The sequence below is a fragment of the Oncorhynchus gorbuscha genome, unplaced genomic scaffold (assembly GCF_021184085.1).
Source record: "Oncorhynchus gorbuscha isolate QuinsamMale2020 ecotype Even-year unplaced genomic scaffold, OgorEven_v1.0 Un_scaffold_4158, whole genome shotgun sequence".
NCBI lineage: Eukaryota > Metazoa > Chordata > Actinopteri > Salmoniformes > Salmonidae > Oncorhynchus > Oncorhynchus gorbuscha.
Genome location: NW_025748245.1, coordinates 9,981 through 17,500, shown reverse-complemented (window position 1 = coordinate 17,500; position 7,520 = coordinate 9,981). Strand labels below are relative to the sequence as shown.

General features: G+C 40.0%; 1 pseudogene; it reads right to left on the bottom strand.

The window, feature by feature from the left end:
* The window catches only part of LOC124028438, a 23,640-nt pseudogene extending 19,003 nt beyond the window's left edge, over positions 1–4,637 (bottom strand).
* Between the last annotated feature and the right edge of the window lie 2,883 nt (positions 4,638–7,520).

Here is a 7,520-nt window from a genome sequence, read left to right as displayed (position 1 = left end):
TGATATGGTTGAATATAGTGTATTGATATGGTTGAATATAGTGTATTGATATGGTTGAATATAGTGTATTGATATGGTTGAATATAGTGTATTGATATGGTTGAATATAGTGTATTGATATGTTTGAATATAGTGTATTGATATGGTTGAATATAGTGTATTGACATGTTTGAATATAGTGTATTGATATGGTTGAATATAGTGTATTGATATGGTTGAATATAGTGTATTGATGTGTTTGAATATAGTGTATTGATATGTGAATATATGAGTTAGTGTATTGTGTGAAAGCCTAATCACTACTGGTTATTGATTTACCCAGTTGCGTAGCTCCAGCTTCCTGGGGTCCGTCTCTTCCGGAGGTTCAGGTTTGGACTTGCCTCCTTTGCCCTTCTTGACCCTGGCCTTGCCCTTCCCTGCCCCACCACCTCCACCGCGGACTGGGACCGGGCTCTTGGTCTTCTCCTGGGATGCCGTGGTGTTGGCCGCCTGGAAGGTAACACAGGAGGGATGAAAGCCCCTTGTTGACCCAGTTCACATGGAGCTGTTACAGTACCTGCAGTGGAGGTTGTTGTCTCACCATCACCGTTGGTTAGAGGTTCAGGCTGTGTCCCAAATGGCACCCTATTCCCTGTGTCGCGCACTAGTTCTGACCAAGTCCCATAGGGCTCTAGACAAAAGTAGTGCACTATGTTTAGGGAATTTGATACCATTTGGGGCCAGGTAAAATATTTATTTTGGAATATGGGCAGTTGTTCTGACTTGAGGTCTGCAAGCTGAACTCTATTTCAGCCGTATTGTGCAAACTTTACTCTAACCCACTGATGCCAATGAGTGATTTAGGTCAAAGGTCAAGTTGCACGTGCTTATCTGATCTCTGAATCAGACCCTGTTAGACCAGCATGGTGTTGTTCACTACAACTCTGAATCAGACCCTGTTAGACCAGCATGGTGTTGTCCATTACAACTCTGAATCAGACCCTGTTAGACCAGCATGGTGTTGTTCACTACAACTCTGAATCAGACCCTGTTAGACCAGCATGGTGTTGTCCATTACAACTCTGAATCAGACCCTGTTAGACCAGCATGGTGTTGTTCACTACAACTCTGAATCAGACCCTGTTAGACCAGCATGGTGTTGTCCATTACAACTCTGAATCAGACCCTGTTAGACCAGCATGGTGTTGTCCATTACAACTCTGAATCAGACCCTGTTAGACCAGCATGGTGTTGTCCATTACAACTCTGAATCAGACCCTGTTAGACCAGCATGGTGTTGTTCACTACAACTCTGAATCAGACCCTGTTAGACCAGCATGGTGTTGTCCATTACAACTCTGAATCAGACCCTGTTAGACCAGCATGGTGTTGTCCATTACAACTCTGAATCAGACCCTGTTAGACCAGCATGGTGTTGTCCATTACAACTCTGAATCAGACCCTGTTAGACCAGCATGGTGATGTTCATTGTATCCACGTGTTTCCCAAGTTGTTTATAAGACTTACGCTGCCACTCATGGGCCAGTGGTGACCGTAGACGAAGATCTGGCTCCTAGCGATGTCCACTCTGTTCCAGGCCAGGGCTAGACTCAGCTGGTCAGGGGCAGAGGCATTGGTGCCTATAATCAAACACCAACAAGGCTTTTTGGTTTCACCTTGAAACGCTTCACAGCTGTTCAATAGACTATGACTGGTATTCAGATCAAATGTCTCAATCCCAGCATTCATCTGTTCTATAGACTATGACTGGGATTCAAATCAAATGTCTCAATCCCAGAATTCATCTGTTCTATAGACTATGACTGGGATTCAGATCGAATGTCTCAATCCCAGCATTCATCTGTTCTATAGACTATGACTGGGATTCAGATCAAATGTCTCAATCCCAGCATTCATCTGTTCTATAGACTATGACTGGGATTCATATCAAATGTCTCAATCCCAGCATTCATCTGTTCTATAGACTGTGTTAAGTGTGAAGTGAAAAAGAGCAGAAGAACAGTGGAGTGTTCTTCCCAGGTTACCTTTGAGCAAGGCTGTCAGTATGGACATCTCGATATCCTGCTGGCCCTCTGAGCCCATACGAAACACAGTGATCTAACAGGCCCAGGAAAGAACAACAACAAAGACACATGTAAAGGGTCAAAGGTCAACTCTCTCTTTCAGGGATTCAGTCAATACTTTTAAGTGTATACTTTGGAGAGTGCCGTTCGGAGGGCCTTGAAAAGCTTATACTAACAAATACTAATACTAACTAATACTAATAAATACTAATACTAACAAATACTAATACTAACTAATACTAATAAATACTAATACTAACAAATACTAATACTAACTAATACTAATAAATACTAATACTAACAAATACTAATACTAACTAATACTAATAAATACTAACACTAACAAATACTAATACTAATAAATACAAATACTAATAAATACTAATACTAATAAATACTAATACTAATAAATACTAATACTAATAATACTAACACTAATAAATACAAATAGTGATACATACTAATACTAATAAGTACTAACACTAATAAATACTAATAGTAATACATACTAATACTAATAAGTACTAATACTAACAAATACTAATACTAACAAATACTAATACTAATAAATACTAATACTAACAAATACTAATAGTAATAAATACTAATAGTAATAAATACTAATACAAAATAAATACTAATAGTAACACATACTAATACTAACAAATACTAATACTAATAAATACTAATACTAATAAATACTAATACTAATAAATACTAACACTAATAAATAATAATACTAATAAATACTATTACTAATAAATACTAACACTAATAAATACTAATACTAATAAATACTAACACTAATATATACTAATACGAATAAATACTAATACTAATAAATACTAACACTAATAAATACTAACACTAATAAATACTAATACTGATAAATACTACTACTAATACATACTAACACTAATAAATACTAATATTTTAGTAATGATACAAATGTGTTTTGAGGACATATGGCACTCTCTCTTCAGGCGTTTCTTCTTTGCTAAATGGAGTGGGCCTTTAAACGGCATTACTGGGGACCGTGTCAAAGGTCAAGCACGGTTTACAACTCTATCGCACGTCAGGGAGACAGTCAGCAGCGTGTGTGTGTGTGTGTGTGTGTGTGTGTGTGTGTGTGTGTGTGTGTGTGTGTGTGTGTGTGTGTGTGTGTGTGTGTGTGTGTGTGTGTGTGTGTGTGTGTGTGTGTGTGTGTGTGTGTGTGTGTGTGTGTGTGTGTGTGTGTGTGTGTGTGTGTGTGTGTGTGTGTGAGCGTGTGCATGTTAAGTGAAGTCAGAAGCCTCTCATTGTGAATTGTGTCTCTGAATAACAGGAGCTGCCCTTATAAACCACAGACACATCCTGCAGTACATAACAAGGCCTTCAGAGTTCAACAACCCTCTTAGTAAGATAACAGTATCGTCCTTGTTGTTGCCCAGAGCATCCCAAATGCAATAAGACTGCAGGCCTGTCACATGACAGCAAGGAATGCACTGCTAAGACCACAATTATGTCTGTTGAAACTTTTCAGAACCGAACCAATCGAAAGATTCACTGATAATGAGCTACGTGTCGCAGCTCCATGACTGATAGCTCCACCACCAGGCCCTCGTGATAGCTCCACCACCAGGCCCTCGTGATAGCTCCACCACCAGGCCCTTGTGATAGCACCACCACTAGGCCCTTGTGATAGCACCACCACCAGGCCCTCGTGATAGCTCCACCACCAGGCCCTTGTGATAGCTCCACCACCAGGCCCTCGTGATAGCTCCACCACCAGGCCCTCGTGATAGCTCCACCACCAGGCCCTCGTGATAGCTCCACCACCAGGCCCTTGTGATAGCTCCACAACCAGGCCCTCGTGATAGCTCCACCACCAGGCCCTTGTGATAGCTCCACAACCAGGCCCTCGTGATAGCTCTACCACCAGGCACTTGTGATAGCACCACCACTAGTCCCTCGTGATAGCTCCACAACCAGGCCCTCGTGATAGCTCCACCACCAGGCCCTTGTGATAGCTCCACCACCAGGCCCTCGTGATAGCTCCACCACCAGGCCCTCGTGATAGCTCCACCACCAGGCCCTCGTGATAGCTCCACCACCAGGCCCTTGTGATAGCTCCACAACCAGGCCCTCGTGATAGCTCCACCACCAGGCACTTGTGATAGCACCACCACTAGTCCCTCGTGATAGCTCCACAACCAGGCCCTCGTGATAGCTCCACCACCAGGCCCTCGTGATAGCTCCACCACCAGGCCCTCGTGATAGCTCCACCACCAGGCCCTCGTGATAGCTCCACCACCAGGCCCTTGTGATAGCTCCACAACCAGGCCCTCGTGATAGCTCCACCACCAGGCCTTTGTGATAGCTCCACAACCAGGCCCTCGTGATAGCTCTACCACCAGGCACTTGTGATAGCACCACCACTAGTCCCTCGTGATAGCTCCACCACCAGGCCCTTGTGATAGCTCCACCACCAGGCCCTCGTGATAGCTCCACCACCAGGTCCTCGTGATAGCTCCACCACCAGGTCCTCGTGATAGCTCCACAACCAGGCCCTTGTGATAGCTCCACCACCAGGCCCTTGAGATAGATCCACCACAAGGCCCTCGTTATATACTGTCATTCAGACTGTTATATACTGTAATGTAGTGGACTGTCATTCAGTCTGTTATATACTGTAATGTAGTGGACTGTTATTCAGTCTGTTAAATACTGTAATGTAGTGGACTGTCATTCAGACTGTTATATACTGTCATTCAGTCTGTTATATACTGTAATGTAGTGGACTGTCATTCAGACTGTTATATACTGTCATTCAGTCTGTTATATACTGTAATGTAGTGGACTGTCATTCAGTCTGTTATATACTGTAATGTAGTGGACTGTCATTCAGACTGTTATATACTGTAATGTAGTGGACTGTCATTCAGACTGTTATATACTGTCATTCAGACTGTTATTTACTGTAATGTAGTGGACTGTCATTCAGTCTGTTATATACTGTAATGTAGTGGACTGTCATTCAGACTGTTATATACTGTAATGTGGTGGACTGTCATTCAGACTGTTATATACTGTAATGTGGTGGACTGTCATTCAGACTGTTATATACTGTCATGTAGTGGACTGTCATTCAGACTGTTATATACTGTCATTCAGACTGTTATATACTGTCATTCAGTCTGTTATATACTGTCATTCAGTCTGTTATATACTGTCATGTAGTGGACTGTCATTCAGACTGTTATATACTGTCATTCAGACTGTTATATACTGTCATTCAGTCTGTTATATAATGTAATGTAGTGGACTGTCATTCAGACTGTTATATACTGTCATGTAGTGGACTGTCATTCAGACTGTTATATACTGTCATTCAGACTGTTATATACTGTCATTCAGACTGTTATATACCGTAATGTAGTGGACTGTCATTCAGTCTGTTATATACTGTAATGTAGTGGACTGTCATTCAGTCTGTTATATACTGTAATATAGTGGACTGTCATTCAGACATAGTCTGTCACTGCATTGTCGGAACTAGAAGCACAAGCATTGCTACACTCGCATTTAACATCTGCTAACCATGTGTATGTGACAAATAAAATTTGATTTTATTTGATTTTATTTGAGAATGTAATGTAGTGGACTGTCATTCAGTCTGTTATATACTGTCATTCAGTCTGTTATAAACTGTAATGTAGTGGACTGTCATTCAGACTGTGATATACTGTAATGTAGTGGACTGTCATTCAGACTGTTATATACTTTCATTCAGTCTGTTATATACTGTAATGTAGTGGACTGTCATTCAGTCTGTTATATACTGTCATTCAGTCTGTTATATACTGTCATTCAGTCTGTTATATACTGTAATGTGGTGGACTGTCAGTCAGACTGTTATATACTGTAATGTGGTGGACTGTCAGTCAGACTGTTATATACTGTAATGTAGTGGACTGTCAGTCAGACTGTTATATACTGTAATGTAATGGACTGTCATTCAGACTGTTATATACTGTAATGTAGTGGACTGTCATTCAGACTGTTATATACTGTAATGTAGTGGACTGTCATTCAGACTGTTATATACTGTCATTCAGTCTGTTATATACTGTAATGTAGTGGACTGTCATTCAGACTGTTATATACTGTAATGTAGTGGACTGTCATTCAGTCTGTTATATACTGTAATGTAGTGGACTGTCATTCAGTCTGTTATATACTGTAATGTAGTGGACTGTTATTCAGACTGTTATATACTGTAATGTAGTGGACTGTCATTCAGTCTGTTATATACTGTAATGTAGTGGACTGTCATTCAGACTGTTATATACTGTAATGTAGTGGACTGTCATTCAGACTGTTATATACTTTAATGTAGTGGACTGTCATTCAGTCTGTTATATACTGTAATGTAGTGGACTGTCATTCAGACTGTTATATACTGTAATGTAGTGGACTGTCATTCAGACTGTTATATACTGTCATTCAGACTGTTATATACTGTCATTCAGACTGTTATATACTGTAATGTGGTGGACTGTCATTCAGTCTGTTATATACTGTAATGTAGTGGACTGTCATTCAGTCTGTTATATACTGTAATGTAGTGGACTGTCATTCAGACTGTTATATACTGTAATGTAGTGGACTGTCATTCAGTCTGTTATATACTGTCATTCAGACTGTTATATACTGTAATGTAGTGGACTGTCATTCAGTCTGTTATATACTGTAATGTAGTGGACTGTCATTCAGACTGTTATATACTGTCATTCAGACTGTTATATACTGTAATGTAGTGGACTGTCATTCAGTCTATTTTATATATTGTAATGTAGTGGACTGTCATTCAGTCTGTTATATACTGTAATGTAGTGGACTGTCATTCAGTCTGTTATATACTGTAATGTAGTGGACTGTCATTCAGTCTGTTATATACTGTCATTCAGTCTGTTATATACTGTAATATAGTGGACTGTCATTCAGACTGTTATATACTGTAATGTAGTGGACTGTCATTCAGACTGTTATATATTGTAATGTAGCGGACTGTCATTCAGTCTGTTATATACTGTAATGTAGTGGACTGTCATTCAGACTGTTATATACTGTCATTCAGACTGTTATATACTGTAATGTAGTGGACTGTCATTCAGACTGTTATATACTGTAATGTAGAGGACTGTCATTCAGTCTGTTATATACTGTAATGTAGTGGACTGTCATTCAGTCTGTTATATACTGTAATGTAATGGACTGTCATTCAGTCTGTTATATACTGTAATGTAGTGGACTGTCATTCAGTCTGTTATATACTGTAATGTAGTGGACTGTCATTCAGACTGTTATATACTGTAATGTAGTGGACTGTCATTCAGACTGTTATATACTGTCATTCAGACTGTTATATACTGTAATGTAGTGGACTGTCATTCAGTCTGTTATATACTGTCATTC